General features: G+C 37.3%; 1 protein-coding gene and 1 long non-coding RNA gene across 2 annotated transcripts in view; one reads left to right on the top strand and one right to left on the bottom strand.

The window, feature by feature from the left end:
• The window catches only part of DIPK2A (divergent protein kinase domain 2A), a 226833-nt gene extending 213294 nt beyond the window's left edge, over nucleotides 1–13539 (top strand). The window contains exons 3-4 of the transcript XR_014824078.1: nucleotides 10842–13040; nucleotides 13159–13539. The gene's annotated coding sequence lies outside the window, so the exon portion shown is untranslated. The remainder of the gene's footprint in view (nucleotides 1–10841; nucleotides 13041–13158) is intronic.
• On the bottom strand, nucleotides 2471–26771 carry LOC146397516 (uncharacterized). The gene is made up of 3 exons (XR_014824090.1): nucleotides 26596–26771; nucleotides 20712–20940; nucleotides 2471–4636 (listed from the first exon to the last, which is right to left on the bottom strand). It is a non-coding gene; the product is annotated as an uncharacterized LOC146397516 (long non-coding RNA).
• Between the last annotated feature and the right edge of the window lie 493 nt (nucleotides 26772–27264).

Genomic DNA, 27264 nt, shown 5'->3' on the forward strand with positions numbered 1-27264 from the left:
GAAGCAATTCCTCATCTTTTAAAGTTTTATCATGAGATTGCAGCAATGAAGTCACATCTTGAAGCTCCACTTCCAATTCTAGCTTTCTTGCTCTTTCTGTCACATCTGCACTTCAAGACCTCCATGGAAGTCTTGAATCCTTCAATGTTATCCCTGAGGGCTGGACTCAACTTTTTCCAAACTCCTGTTCTTATTGATATTTTGACATCTTCCCATGAATCAAGAATGTTCTTAAGAACATCTGGAATTATGAACCCTTTTCGGAACAATTTTCAATCATCTTTCCATAGATCCATCAGAGGGATCACTATCTATGTCAGAGAGACCTTTCAACATGTTTTTCTTAAATAATAAGACTTGGAAGTTGAAATTATTTCTTGATCCATGAGCTGCAGGATGGATGTTGTGTTAGCAGGCATGAAAATATTTATCTCATTGTATATCTCCTTCAGAGCTCTTGGGCAACCAGGTACCTTGACAATGAGCAGTAATATTTTGAAAGGAATCTTTTCTTTTTCTGTGCAGTAGGTAGCAACAGTTTAAAATATTCACTTAACCATGTTGCAAACAGATGTGCTGTCATTCAGGCTTTGTTGTTCCATTTATAGAGCACAGGCAGAGTAGTCTCAGCATAATTCTCAAGGGCTCTGGGATTTTCAGAATGGGAAATGAGCATTGGCTTCAACATAAAGTCCCCAGCCACATTAGCCCCTAGCAAGAGAATCAGCCTGTCCTATGAAGCTTTGAAGCCAGGCATTGACTTCTCCTCTCTTGCTATGAAAGTCCTAGACGGCATCTTTTTCCAATAGCAGGCTGTTTTGTCTACATTGAAAATCTGATGTTTAGTGTAGCAACCTTCGTTAATGATTTTAGCTAGATTTTCTAGATAGCTTGCTACACCTTCTACATTAGCACTTGCTGCTTTACTTTGTACTTAGATGTTATAGAAATAGCTTCTTTCCTTAAACCTCAGGAACCAATCTCTGCTAGCTTTAAACTTTTTTCCTGCAGCTTTCTTTCTTTCTTTCTTTCTTTCTTTCTTTCTTTTGGTCTTTTTTTTGCTATTTCTTTGGGCTGCTTCCGTGGCATGTGGAGGTTCCCAGGCTAGGGGTCTAATTGGAGCTGTAGCCGCTGGCCTACGCCAGAGCCACAGCAACGCGAGATCCGAGCCGCCTCTGCAACCTACACCACAGCTCCTGGCAACGCTGGATCGTTAACCCACTGAACAAGGGCAGGGACCGAACCCTCAACCTCATGGTTCCTAGTCGGATTCGTTAACCACTGCACCATGACGGGAACTCCCCTGCAGCTTTCTTACCTCTCTCAGGCTTCACGGAATTGAAGGGAGTTTGGACCTTTTTCTGGATAAGGCTTTGACTTAAGGGAATGTTGGGGCTGGTTTGATCTTCCTTTCAGACACTAAAACTTTCTCCCTATCAGCTCTGTCTGTTTCACCTTCTTAGAACTCATTTGTTCACTGGAGTAGTTCCTCTAATATCCTTCAAGAACTTTTCCTTTGCATTCACAACTTGGTTAACCCTTTGGTGTAAGAAGTCTGGCCCTAAGCCTGTTCTGGCTTTTGGCATGCCTTCCTCATTAAGCTTAATCATCTCTACTATTTGATTTAAAGTGAGAGATATGCAGATCTTCCTTTTACTTGAAAACTTAGAAGCCATTGTAGGGTTATTAATCAGCCTAATTTCAACATTACTGTGTCTCAGGGAAAAAGGAGACCTGAGAAGAAGAAGAGAGATTGGGGAATAGCCAGTTGGGCAGTCAGAACACATACATTTAATAATAAATTTTGCTCTTATATGGGCATGGATCACGGTGCCCCAAAACAATTACAATAATAATATCAAAAATAACTGATTCCATTGGCACATGCACACTGATATGGAATGATGGCCAACAGGGACTTGCTATATAGCCCAGGGTACTCTACCCAATATTCTGTGATAATCTATCTGGGGAAAGAATCTGAAAAAGAATGGATGTGTGTATGTGTATAACTGAATCACTTTGTTGTACAGCAGAAATTATCACAACACTGTAAATCAACTATATTTCAGTAAAACTTTTTAAAAAAAGATTACTGATCCTAGATAACCATAAAAATATCATAAAGTTTGAAATATTGTTAAGAAGTATGAATATATGACAGGGAGATATGAAGTGAGCAAACTGGAAAAGTGGTGCTAATAGACTTGTTGGACACAGGGTTGCCACAGACCACTTTGTAAAACACAGTTGGTAATCTGCAAAGCACAGTAAAATGAGGTATGTCTGTACTATACTTAGTTAATCACATATCTGTTCTAGTGTTTGTATGTTAGCTTGAATTCTTGCTTGATCCCAATTTCTTCCTTCAGGGCAGTTAAAACCTGATTTTATTCTGACTGGTTCTTTTCGTGACTTTGTAAGGCACTACATCCAACCATGCATGTGCAAAAGGATATTCAATGGAGTAGACTTTTATAGTTAACATTTATTGAGCATATATATACCATTGCTGGTCATTGTCTAAGCATTTTAATTTTACATTACAACTCTATGAAATAAGTGACGTTTTCACCATTTTCAAATTAACTGATGCACAGAATAGTTTAGTAACACCACTAAATCTCACTGCTAGAAACAATGTCTGTTGACTTTTCTTGGTGACCTTGTTTTCTCCACACTGGACATGTATCTTCCTTTAATCCCCTGTGTTATCATTGTTATAAATGTATTGTTGGAGATGATGAGATCCAGGGATAACCAATGGGAAGTAGAGCATGGTACCAGAAAGCGCTCTGACACTGATGTTGAATTTCACCATGACTAGGAAATTATCCCACCCCTTGGGATGTATCCTTCATAGAACCTCATCCTATGCCACACCCTTCTAACCATGAACCTCTCCTCCCCTGAGGAGCCTCTCTACCCCCAAACCTCACCTATTCTCCTCAGGCAAGCCAGGGGCAAAACACAGCTTTCCCTCTGCTATGCAGGGCAGCTCACTTCCTCACCATAATTTCCTCTTCCTTCAGACCATAAATGAATTGTTATTCTTCATGCTCAAAGAGGATTTTTCAGATATTTTCCTAAACAAAGAACCATCCCCACTGATATAGGGACACAGTCATGAATAATATATTTTGTTTGTTTTTAGTCGATATTTTTCTTCTTGTTATATCTATTAATATAAAAAATGGAAAAGAACTTGTGTGTGATAATAAGACACTGGCAAATAAAAAATATAGCTATAGCATGAATTGTATGTTTAATTCCTTGGTAAAGTGTTCACTAACAGTAAGTGATAAAAACAGATTGCAAGAGATTTTTAAAATCACTATATGCAATTCAATACTTTTTTTAAAAATGTCTGTTATTCACTATAGACTACAACAGAGTGATCCCCTCTGGGTCTATCCTGGTGAGTAAGAGCCTTTGCTTTTACTCAAATACTCCCAACTGCTGAGCTTTCCTAATACCACCTTCACTAAGAACTAACAATTACAGACTCTGAGGGCCTATTCTGCACCAAACACAGTCTGTGCACTTCACAGGAATGAACTCATTAAACTCATTCAAAACACCCCACTGTGGCACATACCACTATCATCCCACTTTATGGCTGAGTAAACAGAGGCACAGAGAGATTATGTGCCTGGTTCAGTGCTTATGCAGCCCATAGCAAATCTAGATATGAACCCAGAGTCTGGTTTCTGACTACACTCTTTCTGCTAAGCTCGAGTGTTCATCCTCTTTCCTCTCTGCTTCTCAGATAATTCTTCTTACTTCGATTGGTTCTGCTTCAGTCTACATTTGCCACTTCTCACAGGTGCTCCTCTGCTTGTTAGGGTAGAATCAGGATGCTCAGAGTAAGCATCACCTAACTTATTAAATTGATAACCTTAATTTTATGTACAATGCTAAATCCATTGCTTCAGCTCAAAAGAATGTTGATTAAACCTCCTCTGCCCCTCTTCTATAGAAAGGGACTATGTCCTTCCTAGAGTTCTCTCCTTGTTTAATTCAAGTATGAGTCTGTTTCCACTAAGTGAATTGTTGAAAGGCTGACTTTTAGGTCATTGCTGTGGTGATTAAGTACTTAATACTATTTGTTGGTCAACCCCTTTATAGACGGATTCAGAAAGAAGGGGCTTAAGTGAGCATCTGGTGCCTCCAGCGATAAACTTGGAGAAGCCCCAGGCTTGTAAATAGTAGATTGTGGGTGGATTTTTTTTTTTCTTCCTGCCTAGAGAGTCTCTGAGGTGACGAATCATGGTAGGGGGACTCCCATAGAGCCTAGTGCTGCTCCCAGGACACCTGACAGTGGGCAGAACCCTTTTGTCCCTAGTCCATTGGAATCAGGCTCGAGACTGTAGTCTAGACGCATCTCCACCTCCCCCATTGCTTGCTTACTCCACAGAAGAAGGGTGAGACCCAGCTGGCAGGCGAACAGTGGGCCTCACAGGACGTTGTTATGGTTATGTTTTCATCTTGTTCCAATCTCTGCTTGGCTGGATAGGAGCGCTTCTCTGTAAGTGTACGTCGTAAATGTGTCACCACACGAATTCTCTGTAAGAACTGGTAATTCTTCATATCTGCCTGCAAACATTTCAGTAATCAATTTCCCTGAAGTCTCCTGCTGAAGAATATTAAGAAAGAAGATCAAAGGCAGCCGCACAAGGGATGGTGCTAAAAGGGGGACGGGGGTGGGGAGCGACACCGATTTCCAGTGGATAAGATGATGTTTGTTGTTTCACCATGGTTTCCAAAACAAAATACATGATAAGAATAAGCAGGCACTCCTGGAGCTTTGCTTGTACAAGAACTGATTTTCCTCCTGCTCTCTGTGGCTGCAGTGAGAGAGAAGTCCTTGGATGACTGTGTGAGAGGATTGAAAAGCAAATGCCTTTGCTCTAAATTTATCTTAGTCTTTCCCATTGTTGGGCACTGGGATTCTGCTCTCCTCACCTCTCCCTGCTCCATACTGTATCCATTACTAGAAGGTATCCTTTAAATAAATGAAAAATTGAAATGTGCAACTGTCACACAATTGCCCTTTAAATTACGTGTTCACCTTGACATGTGAAAATTGCATTGTGCTGTTCTACGATGCCAAACTATGGTGTTAGCAGAGCTGCCCCGTGGCCTTTGACTGGGCTGCTTTTGTTATCACAGTACAGCAGCCTAGATTTGCCCTGTCACACAAATGTGCTGTCAGTAGCTTCGTTTTGACAATTTTAGTTATGTGTCTCCTTGTAGCATATTTTCACACATTGACAAGAAGCAATGTAGTTTGCTAAATATAAATCCTCTGGAAAAAAGAGAGAAGTAGCTCTTGGGGTAAAAACTACAAATTATTTTTTGAGTTAATTTGTTTCATGTTGGATCAAGAACCTTTTCTAGGTGATAGAAAAAATGTTTTCATATCTAGTTTATTTTTAAAAGAGTTTTAAATGAACAATTGATGATTTTTTAACATTATTAATTATGCATAGATTTACTATAAAATGAAAATAAGGTAACACCAACCTCACTTATGGAAATGGCAATTTATACATGCTCTCATCTACCAAAGGAGGTTCATGCTGGCATATGACTCCAGAAAGGGAGAGAACCACAGTGTGATGTCTGCATAGACATACACTGACCATCTGGCACAGAGGAGATCAGTTACCTAGGAGACATCCCATCTCAAGCACAGATTTGTAAGGGATATAGTGGATTTTTCTTTTTTTTAAACAGTTGCAACTGGCTGGCTCAGACAGTAGAACATGAAACTGTTCAGCTCATGAATGAAGTCATATTGGGTCCCCAGCAACAACAACAATAACAGGTTTCAGTGCTTAGGCCTCTAGTATGTTTTCTCTACCTCTGTTCCCATCAATCCCAGCTTGAGTTTTCTCTCTCTCTCTTTTTTTTTTTTTTTTTTTTTTTTTTTGTTGCTTTTTTTTAGGGCTGTACCTGTGGCATATGGAACTTCCCAGGTTAGGGGTCCAGTCAGAGCTGCATCTGCCAGCCTATGCCACAGCTCACAGCAATGCTGGATTCTTAACCCACTGAATGAGGCCAGGGATCAAACCCACATCTCATGGATACTAGTAGCATTCTTAACCTGCTGAGACACAATGGGAACTCCTGAAATTTCTCATTTTATTCCTTCTCTTTAGATTATTTATTTATTGACCACATGTATAGCATGTAGAAGCTCATAGGCCAGGGATGGAACTGACGCCACTGCAGTAACCTGAGCCATAGTGGTGATAATGCCAGATTCTTAACCTGCTGAGCCACCAGGGAACTCCTACATTATTTTTCACTTAAGCAGCATTTGAAATCATGAAAGCTTAGTCTTATAAATGAAATGTGTATTGTCCGATGTATTTTAGGTCTGAACTCCCAAACATGACTTTCCACATAGATCAAGCTTTTAACAAATTCTAACAAATCAAGATTTTCCTGACTGGCTTTTCACTGTTTCATAAACAAAAGATAAACCTTTAGGGAACTGCCGCTTTGCTCAGGGTATCTCTTTGGTCTGCGACATCCTGATGTCCTTGGTTTCTCACAGTCTATTCTTCCTTCATGGCCACTTCTGTCCTCTGTCTTATGCAAATGTGCCTACCTTCCTAGAGCCCATTTTGTTCTTTCTTATGTTCTTTTTTAAATTGAAGTATAATTGATTTACAATGTTGTGTTAGTTTCAGGTGTATAGCAAAGTGATTCAGTTTTATATAATATTGAATATAGTTCCCTCTGGTAGGCAGCCATACCTTGGTTATTTATCTATTTTATATTTAGAAGTGTGTATCTGTTATTCCCAAATACCTAATTTGTCTCGCCCACAGCCTTTCCCCTTTGGTAACCATAAGTCTGTTTTCTATGTCTGCGAATCTATTTTTGTATTTTTGTATTACAAGTAAGTTCATTTGTATCATTTTAAAGATTTCGTGTGTAATATATTTGTTTTTCTCTAATTTACTTCTCTTAATATGATAATTTCTAGGTCCATCCGTGTTGCTGCAAATGGCATGATGTCATTCTTCATAACTGAGTCACAGTCCCTTATGTATATATACACCACATTTTCTTTATCCATTCATCTGTTGATGGACATTTATTTTCTTATATTCTTGTTAGCAAATTTCATGTCTGTCTTCCCACTGCCTGTAAAGTCTTCAAGTGAAAGGAATTTTTCTTCCTTACGTCTGTGTCCTGCATGGAAGGAAAATGCTCAGTAATTGTATACATAAGTAAAAAAGTCCTAAAAGAGGCCCCCGAGATGGGGCACATGGTATCGTTAATCTTATAGAAAAGAGTCCAGTAGGTTCTGGTCTGAGTGATGTTTCATTTCATGGTGGCTTCATATCTCTGGCTGATATAGTAGCAAAATGGATGAACCTGAAAATAATTGTTTCTGCTCAATGGTTGACTTCACTGTTGTTTTTATTCTTTTATTCAAGCATACATTCACCATAAAAGATACAGAGATAAGAAAATTGGACAGAACAAAACAAACAATAAAATAAATAATAAAAAAATAGACAAAACAGCAACAAAGAAACATGAAAACCAAAACAAAACAATAAGAGCCAAATAATAAAAGTGGGCAGAGAAAAAGAAAGCTAGGATGCTTAGCTTAATCAAGGCAATCTCTTATATATTCAGTGTAAGGGAACATTAAAGATCTTTGCAGTGTCTCTGACATAATTAAACCAGTGGTTTTTACAGCAATTCTTTGAGGGCCCAAATGAATTATTCAGCATATTCCATAGCATTAATAAGATCACTTGGGCTTTTTAGGACATGTACCAAAAACAAACATTGAGATCTCTAGTAAGTCTCAAAGTGGAGATATTCTGAGTTGTTGATAGAACTTTCCAATCTAAGTCTTCTACTCCTTGGATCACCTGCTCCAGGAATGATAGGATTGAATTTGGGTGCAGAAGAGGCCTTAAGCAATGAGTCTGTGATTCTGGGTGTTCAGTGATCTAATAGTAGCCATCTACAGGAATATAAAACTGTCAGTGGTATTTCTATGTATGTACTGCTACCCCTTAAGACAAAGGGTCACAGAGTCAGAGATAAGACCTATAAAGCAATGACAGATACACGTTCATAGAACAAAAGCTCTCCTTAACTCTGTCCAATCCTAGCCAGCTTAAGGAAAAGGCAGGGTGAACATAAGGGATGTTTACAAGGATCCAGAGGAATTTTACTAAATGGAAGGGTAGACGGTGGGTCCAGAACTGAAAGGTTAGAGACCGGAGTCCCTCCATTTCTCCCTGAACAATCTCCCTTTCTCAGCCCATCTGCTTCACCTTGTCATCACATCGTAGGTCACTTTCCTCTGCTTTTTCATGCAAGGACTATAAATACTAACATGAGGCATATCTCCCCACTCCCCACATTTTGAAGTCCTTAAAAATTCAGTGTCATCAGGTAAGTGACAGGAGTCTGTGAGTCCTAACACTAGCCTCTCAGGAGAGAAAATCTCATTAATCCAGTTTGGGTCAGAATTTGCCTTAATTGAAAAAATTTGGGCAAAAGAGGCAGAGTCCTAGAGGCAGACTGCTGGAGGGAGGTTTTAGAGAAAAGGGCAGAGCCTGGGCAGTGTGAACAAAGATCTCATTTAAGGAATGTAGGACCAACCACATTTGCAGTAAGTGAAGACCATGCAGGGAAGGACATCCACAGCATTCGGGAATCAGCTTTTGCTTTCCTCTGGGGTTTGGAGGGAAGTATTTTGTACCTTAATGAAGGCTGTTCCTTGCTCATTGAAGTACTGAGTCTCTGTCATTCCTATAGAAAGCAAGAGTGAAGTTCAAACATGCTTGTGAAATTTAAAGGCATGAATAATCGCTTCCATAATTGTTTCTACATATTTATCTTGAGAAAAGCGGTAACGGGGACAACAATAACTGATCTTGTTGTCATTTGTTGCTGTGGACAGTAGTCGTATATGGCCTTCAGCTGTGACATAATACTGTCATCCACTGTAATCACTCTTTTTTGTGCCACAGCCATGGCATGAGGACATTCCCAAGCCAGGGATTACTTTCACGCCGCAGCAGTGACAATGCCAGATCCTTAACCACTAGGCCACTAGGGAGCTCCTTATTTGTTGTTGTTGTTGACTTTTTAAAAAATCCATGTAGAATAAGACACAAATGGTATCAGTTCCTTCTGAACCATCAAAATTGATGACAGTTGTGGTGACAGGAGCGATTGGCAGCATCTACTTCCTTTTCCCTCCACTCCTCCTGGGCCTCCCAGCCGGACTGCATCTTCCTTTGTCACCACTGGCTCCTTGGCTTCTCCTTGCCCCATGAGTCCTCATTCTGTTTTCATTTCTCCTGTAGAGACTGCTGGGCTCCACAGTCTGACCTTCACCCTCCCCGCCAGAACATGGAGCCACACTCTATGCTTTATACTTTCCAGATGAGTGTAGACCTTTATGAAAATGGCGTTTAAAATATAAATTGCATGTCTGAGTCAGACCAGCCTACAGTGAGCACATTTTAAGGATTACTCTGTAATACATCTCTTTTTCTATTTTCTTTCTTAAGTGATGATTTTTTTTTAAACATTGTACTATGACTTTCATTATTATGCTTTAGTTCTGAAGACAGTGCTACCAAAATAACAATGGTGTCTGCTCTAGTAATTTAACAGAAGAAAACCTACCACCAGCCATTCTGAAGCATTAATAAAAAGCTTGATGCTAAGGGAGTGTCAATGGCATTGGGAGGAAAGGCATTAGACATCAAGGCCTGGAAAAGTTACCTCAAAGCAAACTATGCATTATGACAATTTGAGAAGCTAATAGTTATAGATTTTCCTTTTTGTGCTTCTGTTGTTATGGAAAATATAGTGAACCTTTGTTATTCTACTCTATGTTTAGTTTCTCATCTATTTTTGAGTAGGAACCTTCTCATATTTCTCTCATATTGCCTCAGCTGAGTACACAGCAGGTGGTCAATAAATGTTTGTTGATTGACACGAGCAAATAAATACTTAGTAAAAAGTTATCCTGGGTTTTTAATAATACTGAGGAAAGCTCATTGTAGCGTAGAATACAGTTTTTTCCTCTTCCTCTTTCCCTTTCCTCCCTAAATAATTCAGATGGTGTTGATAAAGGTGTCCCTGTCATTGGAAATGGGGAGCTAGAGTGAGCTGGGAGTCAGGGGTCCTACAGGGTGATAAGGTCACCTGCCTCCAAGGGTTGCCCAGCATGCTTCGTGAGAGAGGAATTCATGTGGGTGGGTGGTCTTGTGGACCATGTCAGAATCCCAGCAAGTTGAGAGATGTTCATGGACATGGACATGGGGGCATCTACCATGGGGAGTCAGAGCCTGAGTGAGCCAAGGAGGACATCCAGGCTAGCTTTGGAGTCCTTGGATGGGGAATATCCAGAAATGGGATATTGGCTGTGTATATGGAGAAATTCATCAAATAAATAAGTATTCTAAAGAGGAGTTCTCCTGTGGTGCAGCAGGTCAATGAGCCAGCTTTTTCACTGCAGAGACCAAGGTCACTGCTGTGGCATGGGTTTGATCCCAAGGGCATGGCCAAAATAAAATTTATAAATAGATAAATAAATAAACAAGTATTCTAAAGATAATGGGAATCATTTTCTCATGGTTGGAAAAGGCATTACAAATATAACAAGGGAGAAAACTAGAATGAACTCTGTAGACTGGATTCAACAGTATTGATGTGAGTTCATGGCCTTCAGTATATAGTTGAATAAAAATAGGTAACTATAGAATTAAATATAGTTACATGTGTCGATTTTCATGTGCGTCTCTGAGTGTATTAAGGGTATTCTCACATTTATTCCCTAGATCTGTCCCTGAAAGGGCTCTGGGATGACTATTCTCTGCAAAGAAGATCCAGTGCTCCTTTGAGAAATGCTACTTTCACGGATGGGGCAGGGGAAGTTTGATAAGCCTGAGTCATCATGTGGCAGAAGAAAAAACTCAAAAGCTTTCTTGGAGGGATTTCCACTAACCAAACCAAGTTCAATTTGAGTATCAAGATAATTATTAATTTTAAGGGATTATAACCCATTGGCAAAATAAGAAATCATGAGTTTTGATGATACAATTAAATAAATGAATAAATAAAATCTTGACAATAAATAGGATATTTAGATCCCATGTTAATTGAGTGATCAAAGTGAATGTCATTATCAATGGGACAAATTGAAATTATGTCCCAATTTTTATATATTGGATGAATAAGTGAATGGCTAAGAAAATATGAAGAAGGAATTAATGCAAATAAAAGTATTTATATATATATTTAAAATAAAAGGTAAACTAAAAATAAAATGAATAGATGACAAAATTGACAAACACTTGCTAACTCTGATCAAGGACAAAAATAACAGGAATAATAATGAAACAGTAATAGAAAAGAAGAAACACAGCAATTAACTAGAACTGTGGGGATGAACAATTTTGAAGAAAATGCTATTTACAGATTTGGACCAATACATTTGAAGCTCTAGGAGAAAAAACTATTTTTCTAAGAAGATATAAAGTAAAAAAGTGACTCAAAAAGAAGTAGAAAACTTAAAACTATCGATAACGGCAGAAGAAATGGAAAACAGTCAGAAATCTCCCTCAAAGGAAGAACTTGTGCCAGATGGTTTAAGTTTTATAAAAATGTAAAGTATCAGTAATTCTCATATGTTAGAAATTCTTCCAGATGATTAAAAAAGAGTGGAAACTATCTAATTAATTTTCTAAGGCTTGTTTTAGAGTAATACCAAGGCAGTATGATTTTAATACCAAAAAAGGCAAACTTCTAGTAGTATTCTGATTATAAACATAAATGCAGAAATTCAAAGTAGGTTATTATCAAGGAAATTGCAACAGAGTATTGAAGGTAAGACCAAGAAGGGATTATCTCAGGAATTTGGATATTTCATCAGGAGATCTAATGCAATTCTCTGTAGAAGCAGATTAAAGGAGGAAAATACCATATAATTATCTTAATCGATGCTCTTCAAAAACAATTAATAAAATCTAATACCAGTTAATATTAAAAACTCCTTATTTGGAACAGAAGGGAAGTTCCTTCAGGAGCTAGTGGGTATCCATCAGCTATTTTCAGCAAGTGTCACAGAAAATGTTATAACTTTTAAAGACTTCTTAAAGTCAAGACTAAGACAAAGATGCTAACTATTACAGCAACTCTTCAACTCAGCTAGAGGACCAAGCCCAAACAATAAATTTGATAGGAAAAAAAGAAAGAGGAACTATTGGAAAGTAAGAGACACCTGTCATTATCTAAAAGATGACACAAGGATCTTAAATAGAAAACCATGGATTTAAATGGGAAGCACTTAAGACCAGCGAGACTGAAATGTGCTATTAGAGTGAAAGATCTAGGCTTGTGAGAAGGATCACTGTCCAGGTTACCACGCTAATTCTAGTTGCTCTTTGGCCAGGTGACAAAATTAATTTTATTTTGTAAAGAATTATTAAATGTTTGTACTGTGTTTTCTCAAGTTGTTTTCATAAGACGTCATTTTGTTATATTTAGAAATGAAGCTTCTATGTGTTATGGCATTATTTGGAAAAAGTTTTAAAATAGAAAATAAAATTGGGCTATCCAATAGTTTTGCTGATTCTTCAAAACAACCATTTCCAGATATTTACTTTCTTTTTCATCTGCTTATGGAAAGCCAGCAGATTCACATATGTGGATATATGTAAACTCATATTCTATATTTGCAGTGGAGTTTCAGTCTCTTTTTATTCATATGACCTTCTGAGTTGTAGAAATTATTAGTATTGTCATTATTACTTTCATGCATCATTGAACCCTTTTTGAGTCATTGATCCAAGTTTTCAAACAGGGGCATTAACTCAGCATGATACTTACAATAGAAAATGCTAAATTCTCAATTATGAAAAATATATCACAAATGGTGGAAAAACTCATCAGCAGAGACAAAAATACACTGTTCATTGAAGAATAGACAGGAAGAATTGATCAACATATTCTCAGCACCTACAACAACTTTCCAAAAGGTGATGATTATCATATATATGACTAGATTTCTGTGAAGATCAAATCATTTCCCATTTCCCATTATGTGTTTCTGAAATGCTTCTTGGCATAATCATTTCACTGCTTTTTCTTTTAAAGCTTCCATATTATTTGAAGACCACCTGATTGACAACTGGACCACCAGACATCAGGAAACCTCACTTCAGGAAACCCTGTTCCACATATTTGAGGAAGGAAAGCTGAGACAACATCTTAACTTGCTGAGTTGAAATTATATATAGGTGTGAAATAGCTGAAACTGCTCACCTCTGCTCTGTTTTCATTGGAGGAGAGGCTCAAAGCCATTCCCTGGAGCGGAGCCTGGACTTGACAATTTTTTCTCCATATTTGAGGACTTATTTATTAAGTGTCAAAGTTTGAAAGCTTCTATGGTGGTGATGATGTCTTAGAAGTCATTGAGAGTGGGAAAGCAGAGCCGCATAGAAATTTTTTTCCCAATAAAATCATAATTTAAAACTACCTATATCTTGTCTCTGTTTTTGAAAGAAAAGTTAGTTTTCAGTTTAAAAGAAAGTTTCCAAAAACATTTTCCAAAAGTATTAAATCTATTTTTTTGTTACTACAATAATCAAGAGTTAAATCTGAGAATATTTAGTATAATACTTCGGGCTTTTAGACAAAGAAAGGAAACAAAATTCTCAAAATGCTTAGGAAGATATTCAAATTTGATGGCGACTTTATAGACATTGATAGAGGCGTGTGGCTTTTGATTCCTACATATTTAAAGGATTGGCTCTGGCAAAGTCAAATATGCCTGTGTGAGTGAATGGAAAAAGCAAGAGAGAAGAGACTTGTTCGGACGATTCCCTTTGCTAACCCCATGTTTTCTTGGCTTTGAAGTGGAAATATCTGGTATTTCCAGCTTGGACTAAATCACAGATTTCTAATGAGTTTTCTTGATATTTGCTCTGACCCGATTCAGGTCAGCTTATTACTTTCTCTTGTAGTCGAAAAGCAGAGGAACAGGAGGAAAGCCTTCCTTTGCTCATTAAGTTTTCAGTGAGTGATCTTAACTCAAGCATTTCTAATTAAAATGTAAAGATCATTAGTATGCACCATTAATAGAGGTTTGTCTTTGGACACAGAATGCTCTGATGGAAGTGCCAGCCGCTCTCCTACACCCGCTGGTGCCGAACAATTGCTGCTCCTGGCAAGGTCTCAGAACAGGCTGAGGTTTCTGTCTGCTACCTGAGCTGCTGGTGACAACTACAACTTATGTCAGGCTCAGGGGCAAAGAGGAGCCAAGAGGAGAAACAAATTGCAAAGGCAGCTTTCTCCTTTTTACTGCTACCAGTTCCCAGCATGGCCAATGCTAAATAGGAAAGAGACTTATGCTGATAAAAAAGACACTAAATACTATTTTTAAATTATTTATTGCCTCCCTGCACCCCCCCATAAGGTGTATATTCATATGGTGGAATCATTTTTATTCCTTTTAGTCTTCAGGAATTCAAGTATTTATGTAATCCCCAATCATGCTGAATATTTTAATATGTGTTATCTTTTCCTAAAGATGAATATTACTTTTAGTCTGACATTTAAATTGAGAGATGAGCTGAAAGAAAAATTTAATTATAATGGCTAAGTTATTTAATTATGAATGTGAAAATTCTGATTAGTTGAATCTTTAAAGGCATATCATATGTATAGGAATCAAATGAAGGATTTAACCCAGAGTTTGTAATACTTATATATGTTAGGTTAAAAGACTAAATTGAAGAGACATAGTAAAAAGCGAGTTGAAACAGATTGCTATGAGAATGGCCTATTACTTGGCTTTCATCTTAGAAATATTAACATGGGGATTTGAGGCATATCAGGAATAAAAAATGAAATTAATGATGTTCTAGACACTGGTAATTATAGAAAATTTCTGTTAATTTATTGCTTTTATTTGCTTGTGTATACAATCATCTGAACTTCTCACCCATTTGAATTAAGTTACAATAGAATTAGTGTTTCTATTCAAGTATTTGGAGCTGATAGAATAAAAATTATTCCTTCATAATCAGGTCTACAGTGTACCTGGGGAAGACTTTTTGGGGGGGGAGTAGTTATTTGTGATTTCAAATTCAGTTAGCCATAATGGCAAAAACTCATAATTTATATGTAGGTTCTTATGCCTTTTGTCTTATTGATTAATCTTGTTTGAATTTGGGGAAGAAATGTGAGAATTGACTTTTTACTGTGGTTTTTTTTTTTATATATAAAATTCATTGAAGGCTTAGAGAGTTTGGAGACTGAAACTGTATCCTGTGCTGCGACAAGAGAAAGATTTATTATCCTTTAACATAAGTACAATAAGAAACTGCTGGTTTTCATCTGTATTGTAAATGAAATGCTCACTTCATAGAAGGCTGCTAATAATTTGAGGACATCAAGGAAAATAATCATCTAATCATTGTGATGGAGAGAAAAGTTGAAGCAGAGGTGAAGTCAAGGAAGAGTTATATTACAATCACTTTCTTTTATAATGAGAACAGATATTGTCCAGTTTTCATTTAGATATGACTATTTGAAATCTACTGGGATGGGCCCAATTACTATGTATTTTTGCTTTTTTTTTTTTTTTTTTTTTTTTAGGGCTGCATTTCCGGCGTATAGAGGTTCCTGGGCTAGGAATCAAACTGGAGCTGTAGTGGCCGACCTACACACAGCCACAGCAATGCAGGATCAGAACCGCCTTTGTGACCTACACCACAACTCACAGCAACGCCGGATCCTTAAATCACTGAGCAAGGCCAGGGATCGAACCTGCATCCTCATGGATACTAGTCAGATTCGTTAACCACTGAGCCACAACAGGAACTCCTATATGTTTTTTTTTCAATAGAGATGAACTGTTAACTATAAATCAATGAATTCAATTGTTAAATTTAAGAAACTTCAAATTTAATAATTTATAAATCAGAAAAAAGTTAGATTTTTTATATATTCCACTGTCACCATAGTTTATGAAAATACTTATCTGTTTAAAATATATATACGTGCATCCAGAATGACCAAGTGATTTCTTCTTAGATACTGAGTAAGCTTAGTCTGACAATGTAAAAGTCCTATGAAAGAAGACCTTGGGTAACACATATAGTCAGCTTACCCCAAGTTGAGTTTATCAGAGCCTGTAAAATCAGAACCATTAGAACAGTGGTTCTCAAACTTGAGTGGTCATCAGAATCACCTACAAGCCTCATTCAGTCCATATTGCTGGGCCCCACCCCCAGAATGTCTAAGGTCCCAGAAAATGTTAATGCTACTAAGCAGGGACCCCATTTTGAGAACTACTGCATTAGAAGATACCTAAGAGATTTTAAGAAAAAATTTCCCTGTCTTATTCCAGTTTGCACTTGGGCTAGTTTTTTTTGTTTTTTTTTTTTTTTTTTTTTTTTTTTTTTTAATGTGTAACTCATCAGAAAAAAATATTGTATCATCACTCTAAGGTATAATCTGTGATGATTTTCACATTGTGTTTCACATGCCAACAAACATGTATAATGTATATTTAAAATGTATGTAGTTTTTTATCTATTTTTTTCTATAACCTGTCAAAATAGAGCTTTTTGCCAGATGGGTTTGAATTCTGTTAAACTCTTAAATAGCTCAGTGATTTTGTATTTGAACTTGGAGATGGTGGTTAGAAAAGAATTAGAAGTTAGAGGAAAATCTCTAAGGATTAAATACCACAGTTTTTTCTCAGGTTGCTCTTAGTGACCCATCATTGACTTTTACAGAGAAAATTGATGTGGTTCATGAGAGATCTTAAAGATATCAGATATCTTGAATAATCCTATCATTTTATGAAAATGCTTCACTATTGAGATGTTCTAAAATCTGAATTGATATTTTAAAAATTTTGTCTGGTGGCTCAGAGGGTTAAGGGGGATCTGGTGTTATGACTGTTATGGTGTGGGTTCGATCCCTGGCTCAGGAACTTCTGCATGCTATGGGTGTGGCATATATATATATTAGTATTAGTATAATACTAATATATATATATATATACATATATATATACATGCATATATATATATATATATATATATATATACATACATATATATAATACTAGTTAAATGTGAATAGTTACTTTGGTTTGACTCATCAACATGTTTGCTTGTCTTTCAAACTATGCACTTTCTAATCAGTCCTCCTCAACCCAAGCAGAACTTCAAATTTATAGTCACTGGCACAATATTATTGTCTGTAAAATCCTGTCTGACAACTGGGTTGATGAGAGCAGATGTTAGGTAAATAGTGTGGAACATCTGTTTGAGCTGAACAGTCTTCCCTGCTGTGGGCTGCCAGAACATGCCCAAGGACTGACACCCTCCTTCTCTGACCCCCACGTGCCTACACTTGATTAGAACTTTTAAAATGAGAGACCCTTACAAGGGATAGGCTTCCTAGCAGAGAAGGTTCCCCAGTCTCCTTCAAGGAGTCTGTCTGCTCTCAGTGGGGAGTGTCACACTGTGGGCATGCCTTGACATATTATCTCTGCATCTTGTATTATCTGGAGACAGGCTAGGCAAACAGTGGAGCCTCCAAGAATTTGCTGGAGGATTGCCTCTGATTTTTTTTTTTCCAATGTGATTTTGGTATTTGAGGCGTGACAAATTAACTTACATTTCTGAATGTTCAGCACCCTATGTCCACCAAAAAACATTTTAACTTTTATTTGATCAGAAACTATGAGTGTGATGACAGTGGAATTATAGGTACATCCTTAAGACTTAAGAGGTGAAGACCATATTCACAGGGATATTGAGAAAAGTTCTAAAAGGAAGTGACACATAGCAGGTTGAAGAATACATGTACAGTTATAATACGTGTACCTTTAAAATTCATTTTTGTGTTTGTATGTATAACCATTCGATACATAAAACATACTTTTTTGACTTAAAACATAAAACATATTATGGGTATTTGCTGGATATTTGCCCAACACAGGAAATACAGATATACTTTATTCATCTTAATAGCGGTCTGATATTTACTGTACAGATGAATTCTAATTGATTTAAACAATCTGCTGTTGATGGACTTTTGTAGTCTTTATTTCATTGCTATAGCAAAATGAAATTGCAATGACTGTCTCTGTACACAGTAGGAGTATATCTATGCGATAGATTCTTCAAAACTAAAGTTTCTAAGTTGACATGTATGCACATTTGGAATTGTAAGTCACTGTCTAATTGCCCTTTAAAATCCTTTTACTGACTTAGGAGTTCCCTTTGTGGCTCAGTTGTTAACTAACCCAACTAGGAACCATGAAGATGAGGGTTTGATCCTGGGTATCCCTCAATAGATTAAGGATTGGGCGTTGCCATGAGCTGTGGTGTAGGTTGCAGATGTGGCTTGGATCCCATGTTGCTGTGGCTGTGGTGTAGGCTGGCAGCTGTAGCTCTGATTCGACCCCCAGCCTGGGAACTTCCATAAGCCATGGGTGTGGCCCTAAAAAGAGGAAAAAAATTCCTTATATTGATTTAGAATTTCAGCCACATTTGAGTGACTTTTTTCCCCCCTCATGTTTATGACATGATAAGCGATAATTAGTATAGACTAGATATTTTGATTTACATTTATCCAGTCATTATTAAGGTTGTCATCTTGTGTATTTATTATTGCTTTTTTCCATAAATGTCCACATTGTAACTGGTTTTTATAACAATTATTTCCTAAATGCTTTTCTAATAGTTGTATGGTTTTGTTTTACACTGTCACACTGCTAAACCACTGGACCCTAGTTTTGAATAAGGCATGAGGCAGAGGGGGTCTAGTTTTACTTATTTTCCAAATAATTAGCATATTCTTCCAATACTAGTTATGGACCAAATAATTAACCCACTAATTTAAATTGCCACCTTTATGATATTAAAAAAAAATCTCATATCTAGGTTAGTATCAGGATTCTTTTTTTTTTTCTTTTTAGGGCCACACCCAAGGGATATGGATGTACCCAGGCTTGGGGTGGAATTAGAGCTGTAGCTGCCAGCTTATGCCACAACCACAGCAACAACACTGAATCCTTAACCCACTCTGTAAGGCCAGGGATCGAACCTGTGTCCTCATAGATACTAGTCAGATTCGTTTCCACTGAGCCACAATGGGAACTCCGGGATTCTCTTTCATTCTATCTGAACAAGAAACTTCCCCGTGGGCTAGTTTTCTATGTGTTAGGGATTATAAGGAACACACATTCTCCCCAGAAGAAATAGCCCGTTCATAGGCTCATAGCCATGGGGCAAGTGTTTTTATGACATAAAAATTTTAGTGTGGTTGGAGATTTAAGTTTAAGAAAGAAAAATTATTAGGAAGTCATTAGCAAAAATCAATGAAAAAATTACTATAAATAAAACACAACTCTCTAACAAGAACTTAATATTTATCCATCTCAATTTTTGTTCATCCATACTTGGACTTATTTTAGCTCTTCATTATCTGCATAGAGGCCAATATATTTAAGTTCAGTGTTTTCTTTATACTTTTTAAAAAATTTTTTGGTCTTTTTAGGGCCACTCCTGCAGCATATGGAAGTTCCCAGGCTAGGGATCAAATCGGAGCTGCAGCTGCCAGCCTATACCACAGCCACAGCAACACCAGATCTGAGCTTCATCTGTGACCTGCACCACAGCTCACAGAAATGCTGGATCCTTAACCCACTGAGTGAGGCTGAGGTTCGAACCTGAATCCTCATGGATACCAGTCTGGTTCGTTACTTCTGAGCCACAGTAGAACTCCCTTAAGTTCCATGTTTTAAGAAGACTTTGCCTTTAACTCATGATTGTTAGCTTCTCAAAGTAATTATATGTCTGCAATTTTCCTCTCTCTCTTTGGGGAGAAGAAAGGCTGACAAAAAAAAAAAAAAAAGTTCTGAGATTTTGTTGTTTACATCTAATCTTCCAGAATTTTTCAGTTTCTTTCTTTTTTTTTTAAAGAGTCCTAGCAGAACTTAAACATAAATCATGTGACAGTGGGAGGGCAGGCATACATGCAGATAGAAATTATATGTTACAGTTTTTGTCATTAATTTTTCATCCTTAATCTTAACTTTTTTGTGAAACAAATGCAAACCTAGAACCCTGCATGCTGACATGTCCAAATATTGGCTATTACACTTAGATCTTTCCAACACAGTTATCAACACTAATTTGAATAAACAAACAAACTCCAAACCCACAACTCACTTTTTTTTTTCTTGGTTAAAAAAAAAAAAGAGTTCCTTTCATGACTCGGCGGTAACGAACTCGACTATTATCCATGAGGATGCCGGTTCGATCCCTGGCCTCGCTCAGTGGGTTAAGGATCTGGCAATGCCATGAGCTGTGGTGTAGGTTGCAGATGCTGCTTGGATCCCACACTGCTGTGGCTTTGGTGCAGGCTGGCAGCTACAGCTCCAATTCAGCCTCTAGCCTGGGAACTTCCATATGCCTTGGGTGTGGCCCTAAAACAACAAAAACAAAACAACAGAAACGGAAAAACATCGTTCTCTTTTTGCTCACTCTTTTCCTATTTCCCTCTTGTCAGGTATCCAAATAGCTGCAGGCAAGAAAAACACCTTCAAAAGTTATTTTGATATAAATCAGCATCACTTCCATGGTTTAACCATTAAAATGTAGTTAAAATGTCATACTTACTTTTAAATTGCTGATTCAGGTTCACATATCTCAGTGTAATCTGAGTTTTTCAAAAACATCATGCCACCCCATACCAAACAGACAAAAAAAAAGTTTCAGATTTACTAATAAAATGAACACGTTGTTCTACAACTCCAAAATATTTTCTGAAAGTAATTTAAGTTCCTTTTTATTTGTTGAAAGGTTGACGTTTAATGGTATTTCCTTTCCAGGTATGGTGCATAGATTCCTAGGAAAATAGCATAAGGGAAATGTGAGAGAATGCTGTTTATAATGATTGGTAGCTTCAAAGCCCTGCATTGGAACACCATGTAAATATGCCAAATTGACTGTTGCAGAAATAGACAACTTGTTGTGAAATTTTGGACATTTTCCACATCTAATGGTGCCAGACCCTGGAGGGGGTGGACATTCTGGTCCATGAGCAAGTAAACAAGTCAATAGAAAAACTGATGGTTGGAAAGACTGACCTCTGAACAATGGTATCTCTGGGCTCCTCAGAGGGTCAGCTGGGTTTGGGAAATATTTTAGTTGTCCCTGTAACATGTAACCTTGGGTGCTGATCAAAGTGCTTTGTTTTGGTACATAAAGCTCAACCTCTGAGATGGTGCCAAACATTTTGCTATCATGGCACGTGGGGTATTAGCCAACAATGCTGGCTTGAGAAATCCAAGTATTTCTCTAAAGTAGAGAATTTGCCTCTTAATTTCACCCTCCTGGTTCTGGGTAGTAAAAATTCTATGACTAGTTTCTTTCCTGAAACTACTGGGTTTTTTGTTTATTGGTTTGCTAGGCTTGGAAAAGAATTAAGGAGCAAACTTTTCAATACTGAGTTGCTTGGTGAGTCCAGGGGAGACAATGACTCTGTTGAAATAAAAAATTATAAAAAGACTCCACGAAGACCACTGCTGTGAGTCCCAAATAGTCGAGTTGCAGCTTAGGTTGAAGGTTTGGGGGTGTCTGACACTTGCTTTTCACGTTTCTATTTATAAAAGGAAGGCAAACAGGCTGTGATGTTTCTTGTTTTCTGGAAAAGTATTAGAACCTTCTTAATTATGGTAGAGTGAACATGGCAGGAAAAGGAAAAATATAATTTTAAGTATAATGGTGCATGCTGGAAACACAGATTGGCAACATATGGGGTTTTGGCATCTGGACAGAAGCCTTCGTAACCATCTGCTTCTCAGAGGTTATTTTGGCATTTTTTGCAGCAATTCCAATGATTCACAGGACTGGGCTAAGGGTGTTAGCAAGCAGCTAAAGAGGGCACAGGTACATAAAGGCAGTTACCGGGTCTACTGTCCACACATTAATTTCATTGTTGTGGGTATTGTCACTTTAAGATGGTCTATGTGCCAGTACTTCATTGTGATGGTAGCAGATGTTCCTTCATGCTAATACTTTTTTTCCCAATTTTATTCACCCAGTGACACTCATTTTTCGCCTTCAGAATTAATTTGGTATATCACCTCCCCTGGCTGTGGAGATGTGAGGAATATGTGAAGGGACTTGTGTTTTTGTGTGCTCTGCTGCTAGTGCTAAATTGTGGACCTAGTTGGTAACCTCCAATTCTCCCCGACTTTCTCATTCTACCAATGTTCCCTGGGAATTTTGGGAGTTACAGCATGGTATTTAATAATAAGTGTGATATCAAGTAATATTCTAATAAGAACTCACATGCATAGTCATTTAGCAAGGACCTTTGCGGTTAATCATAAAGTAAAACATGATGCATTATAAATTGAAAATCTGTTATCAATTTTAAAAAATTGAAGTATAATTGATTTACAATATTGTACTAGTTTCAGGTATATGGCAAAGCGATACAGTTACACATATGTATGCATGTGTGTATACATATATTTTTTCATATTCTATTGTATTATAGGTTATTACAAGATACTGATTGAATATAGTTCCCTGTGCTATACAATAGGTCCTTGTTGTTTATTTATTTATTTTATAAATGTGATGCAAGCAGAGGTTTTTTTTTTTTAATTAATTTTTTTTTCCTTTTTAGGGCTGCACATGCAGCATATGGAGGTTCCCAGACTAGGGCTCCAGTCAGAACTGTAACCGCCACCCTACGCCACAGCTCATGGTGACACCAGATCCTTAACCCACTGAGTGAGGCCAGGGATTGAACCTGCATCCTCATGGATGCTAGTCAGGTTCATTAACCGCTGAGCCATGGGAACTCCTGTTTATTTTATATATAGTAGAGTGTATATGTTAATCCCAAATTCCTAATTTATCCCTCCATTCCTCCTGTCCCCTTAGGTAACCATAAGTTTGTTTTCTATGTCTGTGGGTCTGTTTCTGTTTTGTAAATAAGTTAATTTGTATCTTTTTTTTTTAGCTTCCACATATAAGTGGTATTATATTTGTCTTTGTCTGACTTACTTCATTCAGTATGATAATTTCTTGGTCCATCCATCTTGCTGCAAATCACATTATTTCATTCTTTTTATGGCTGAGTAATATTCCATTGTATATATGCATCACATCCTCTTTATCTATTCATCTGTTGATGGACATTTAGGTTGCTTCCAGATCTTGGCTATTGTAAATAGTGCTGCTTTGAACATTGGGGTGCATATATTTTTTCAAATTCATGTTTTTATCTTTTCTGGATATATCAGTCTTTATCAATTTTGCATCATAAAATATTATTTCTTGAGCATTTGTAATGTGTCAGATAATAGGATAAATGTTTAAAACATAGGGTTGTCAAGGAGTTCCTGTCATGGCAGTGGTTAACGAATCCGACTAGGAACCATGAGGTTGTGGGTTCAATCTCTGGCCTTGCTCAGTGGGTTAAGGATCCGGTGTTGCTGTGAGCTGTGGTGTAGGTAGGTTGCAGGCACAGCTTAGATCCCACGTTGCTGTGGCTCTGGTGTAGGCCGGCGGCTATGGCTCCAATTCGACCCCTAGCCTGGGAACCTCCAAGTGCCACGGGAGCAACCCAAGAAATGGCAAAAAGACAAAAAAAAAAAAAAAAAAAAAAAAAAAAAAAGGTGGGGTTGTTAATACAAGGATGTGGGTAGAAGGGGTTGAGGGTAAGAATGAAAAAATAGGAGTAGGTGAGCCCTCTTCTGCAGGACCAGTTGCCAGTGTCCCTCAGTGTCTTAAATGCATGTATCCTATGACTACCTAGCCCTTCCTCATTCTTCTTCTAAGACTGTCCTATAGAAATGTTATCATATACTCATAAGGCTATCTATGTTCAAACATAAATGTAAAACAGGATATTTGGATGGAAATGGACTAAGTCCCTCTTTTAAGGAATCAGGTTCTAGAGTCATGTCTCTTTTGTCTATTATGTCTCTTTCTCTTTTTTCCTCTAGATTATACCCTGGTGGAGGCCTCTAATATATGACACCACTTTGTGTATTAAGCAGAGCCATCAGGGATTACCTATTCCCTTTTGTATCAAAATGTTTGGCCTTAATTTTCCCCCAGATTATGTGTAGACAGCTTAATTTTTATTTTGATCCTGTGACAAATTCCGAGGGACACTCGATTCTAAGACATCAGGAGAACCCAGATCCTAAGAAAACTCAGAATTTGGGTGGATGCTCCAAATGAATCAACTCCAAGTTGGCTCATAGATCTGAATTACCTGGAAAGTTGAAAGAAAAAGAAATCAGAATATCATCTGACATACATCACAAAAGCCCATGAATGACCCCAAATCACAATTCCAACTTTCTGAAGCAGCTCATCCTGACATGCTAGCTTTGTCCATGCTGTGTGCCCATTGCTTGTCATGTGGTGAAGATGTAGTGAGTAAGAGAGGGCAGATCAAGTGGAGAGAGGACAGCCAGGTGCTGCAATGGGAGGGAAGATTTTGGCTTAGCCAAGTCTTGGTCGAATATCCTTCTCTGACATAGGAGAGGACCATCAAGTTATCTGTTTCCACTGAGGTGCATCATGAGACCAATCACATTTTATAAGATGCTTTGAGCCACATGTGCCTCTCTTCTTGGTTCCTTGAGTTTTCAGGGATCAAGGACTACTGTAGGGGATTTCACACACTGGTTTGGGGAAGCTTTTTTAAAAAAAACCTGATGTCATCATCCTATTGTAATTTTTTGTCTGTAAAACATTATGAAAGCTGCAAAGAAATTTTTACAAAACCCCCTATCCTTAATGATATAGAGAGTGGAAGGGTTGTTTAAAGTAAATGAGTGCCAGAAAGAGGAATTTTGATATATTTAGTAAAATAAGCTTTTGATTTTTTTGCAGTTGTTAATAAAGAAGAGTCTACATCATACATGCAAATATATGTGTTTTTTTCTACTTTTTATATTATGGAAAATTCCAAACATGTCCAAGATGGAGAACAGGAAAATGAATCTTCATTAATTAAAAACATTCTGCCATTAGTTTTGATTTGTGCCCCATTTTTTTATTTTAAAGAAAGATGGTGTATTTTAAAGAAAATTCTAGATGTGGTATGTTAGCCATAAATACTTAGGTTGAAAAGGACATTGAAAACAAAGATAAATCAAATGATTTGTCTTCATATACCTTAACAAAGTTTCATCTACTGCCTCACTACTTGAAATGTCACATCTACCTTACATTTTATATGTTGCTCCTAATTTAAGGTAAATAATCTAGGATTTTCAAAAGAGCCATTAATAAAATAAACTGAGTAGAAATATAATTTTCAAACCAATAGATGTTAAGGCTCTTTGAAAATCAAAATTATAGTCTGCAAATAAGAGTGCTTCTTTTGTAAACTGTTATGTTTGTTTTATAAAAACTAATACAGGATCCTAACACAAGACATACAAAATGTTCTCATATAACATTACTATTCATAGGTCAGGAAATAGGAGCAATCAGAATAATTCTGAATATTTGGTTCATAATATCAATAATTGGGAAAAACAATAACAATAGTTATCCGCAAAATAATTCAATTTATTATTTTTTTATTTAGGTGTAATTGACCTATTTTGGTTTCAGATGTACAACACAATGATTCAATACACATGTATACTGCAAAATGATCACCACAATAAGTTTTAGTCATATCCATCATCTCCCATTGCTACAAATTTATTTTTCTTGTGATGAGAACTTTTAAGATCTAATCTCCTAGCAAATATGCAATACAGTCTCCATGCTCTACATTGCATTCTCACGACTTATTTATTTTACAGCTGGAAGTTTGTACTTCTTGACCCTGTTTACCCATTTTGTCCATCCCCCACCCCCACCCCACCTCTGGCAACCACCAATCTCTCCTCTGTATTGTTTTGTTTTGTTCATTCGTTGTCTTAGATTCCACATATAAGTGAGATCATACAATATTTGTCTTTCTCTGACTTAATTCACTTAGCATAATGCCCTCAAGGTCCATCAATGTTGTCACAAGTGGCAAGAATTCCTGCTTTTTTATAGCTGTGATATATTCCATTATATGTGTGTGTGTATATATATATATACACACATATACATATACACGTTGTATACATATACATGTTGTATATATATTGAAAAAAGATTTTTTTCATTATTGGGCACTTAGGTTACTTCCACGTCATGGCTAATGTAAATGATGCTACAATAATAACATAGGGGTGCATATATCTTTTTGAGTTAGTGTTTCCATTTCCTCCAGAAAAACACCCAAAAGTGGAATTACTAAATCATATGCTAGTTCTATTTCTAATTTTGGGGGGAAACTATTGTTTTCCCTCATGTCTGCACCAATTTTCATTTTTTAAAATAACTCTCTTAACTAGCAAAGCAAAGATCCTCAAAAATATGAATGGCATGTATTGGGTTTTCTTCATTCACTTGCAGTTCTTAACAATGCATGAACCATAAGCCTGGGCCTACAAACTGTTATAGAGTGGACACTGATTACCTTGCAAATTCACCCAAGTTTGCTCTGCTCACTGCAGGACAGACCGATAAATTCAGAGATGAGTGGGGACAAGGAATAGTGACTTTAATCAGAGAGCTAGCAGACTTAGAAGATGGCAGACTAGTGTCTCCAAAAAAACCCCATCTTGCCTCAGTCTAAATTCAGGCTCCTTTTATACAAAGGAAAGGGAGGGGGAGGGGCCAACGGTCACTCACTAACTGTCACTTGCTGCGGGGAAGGGCCCACTGCAATGCTGACCAGTCGCTGAGCAGGACCACTAAAGGTCGCTCACTAATGGTTGCTCACTTACACATTGAGTTTAGGGAAGGCTGACAAAATTGTCAGCCCATTTGCTGATAGTGGTGCCTCGTCTTTGTTTCCCACAATTAAACACATTTGCCAATTCTAAATCTTCTAGTCTGCAGGGGTGACCTTAACCATTAGGATTTAAATAAAAATGCTCCAACTTCTATTATAAGACCAGAAAGCTCAGAAATTCTGTTGCCATCTTAATATTTTAAGGCTCTTTGTAAGATTTCCATTTATTATTTTCTTCTCTTGCTTTACTCTTTGGTGTCTGCCAAGCTCCCAACTCTTGGGCATTCTGTTACCTTCATGCCTACCATCAACCCACACTGGATACCACCCAGATTAATTCACTTTCCAATG

This window comes from Sus scrofa, chromosome 13 (assembly GCF_054392235.1).
Source record: "Sus scrofa isolate SSC_HxYL_T2T_F1_AM1 chromosome 13, Sscrofa_HxYL_maternal_Yorkshire_Landrace_v2.0, whole genome shotgun sequence".
Taxonomy (NCBI): Eukaryota; Metazoa; Chordata; class Mammalia; order Artiodactyla; family Suidae; genus Sus; species Sus scrofa.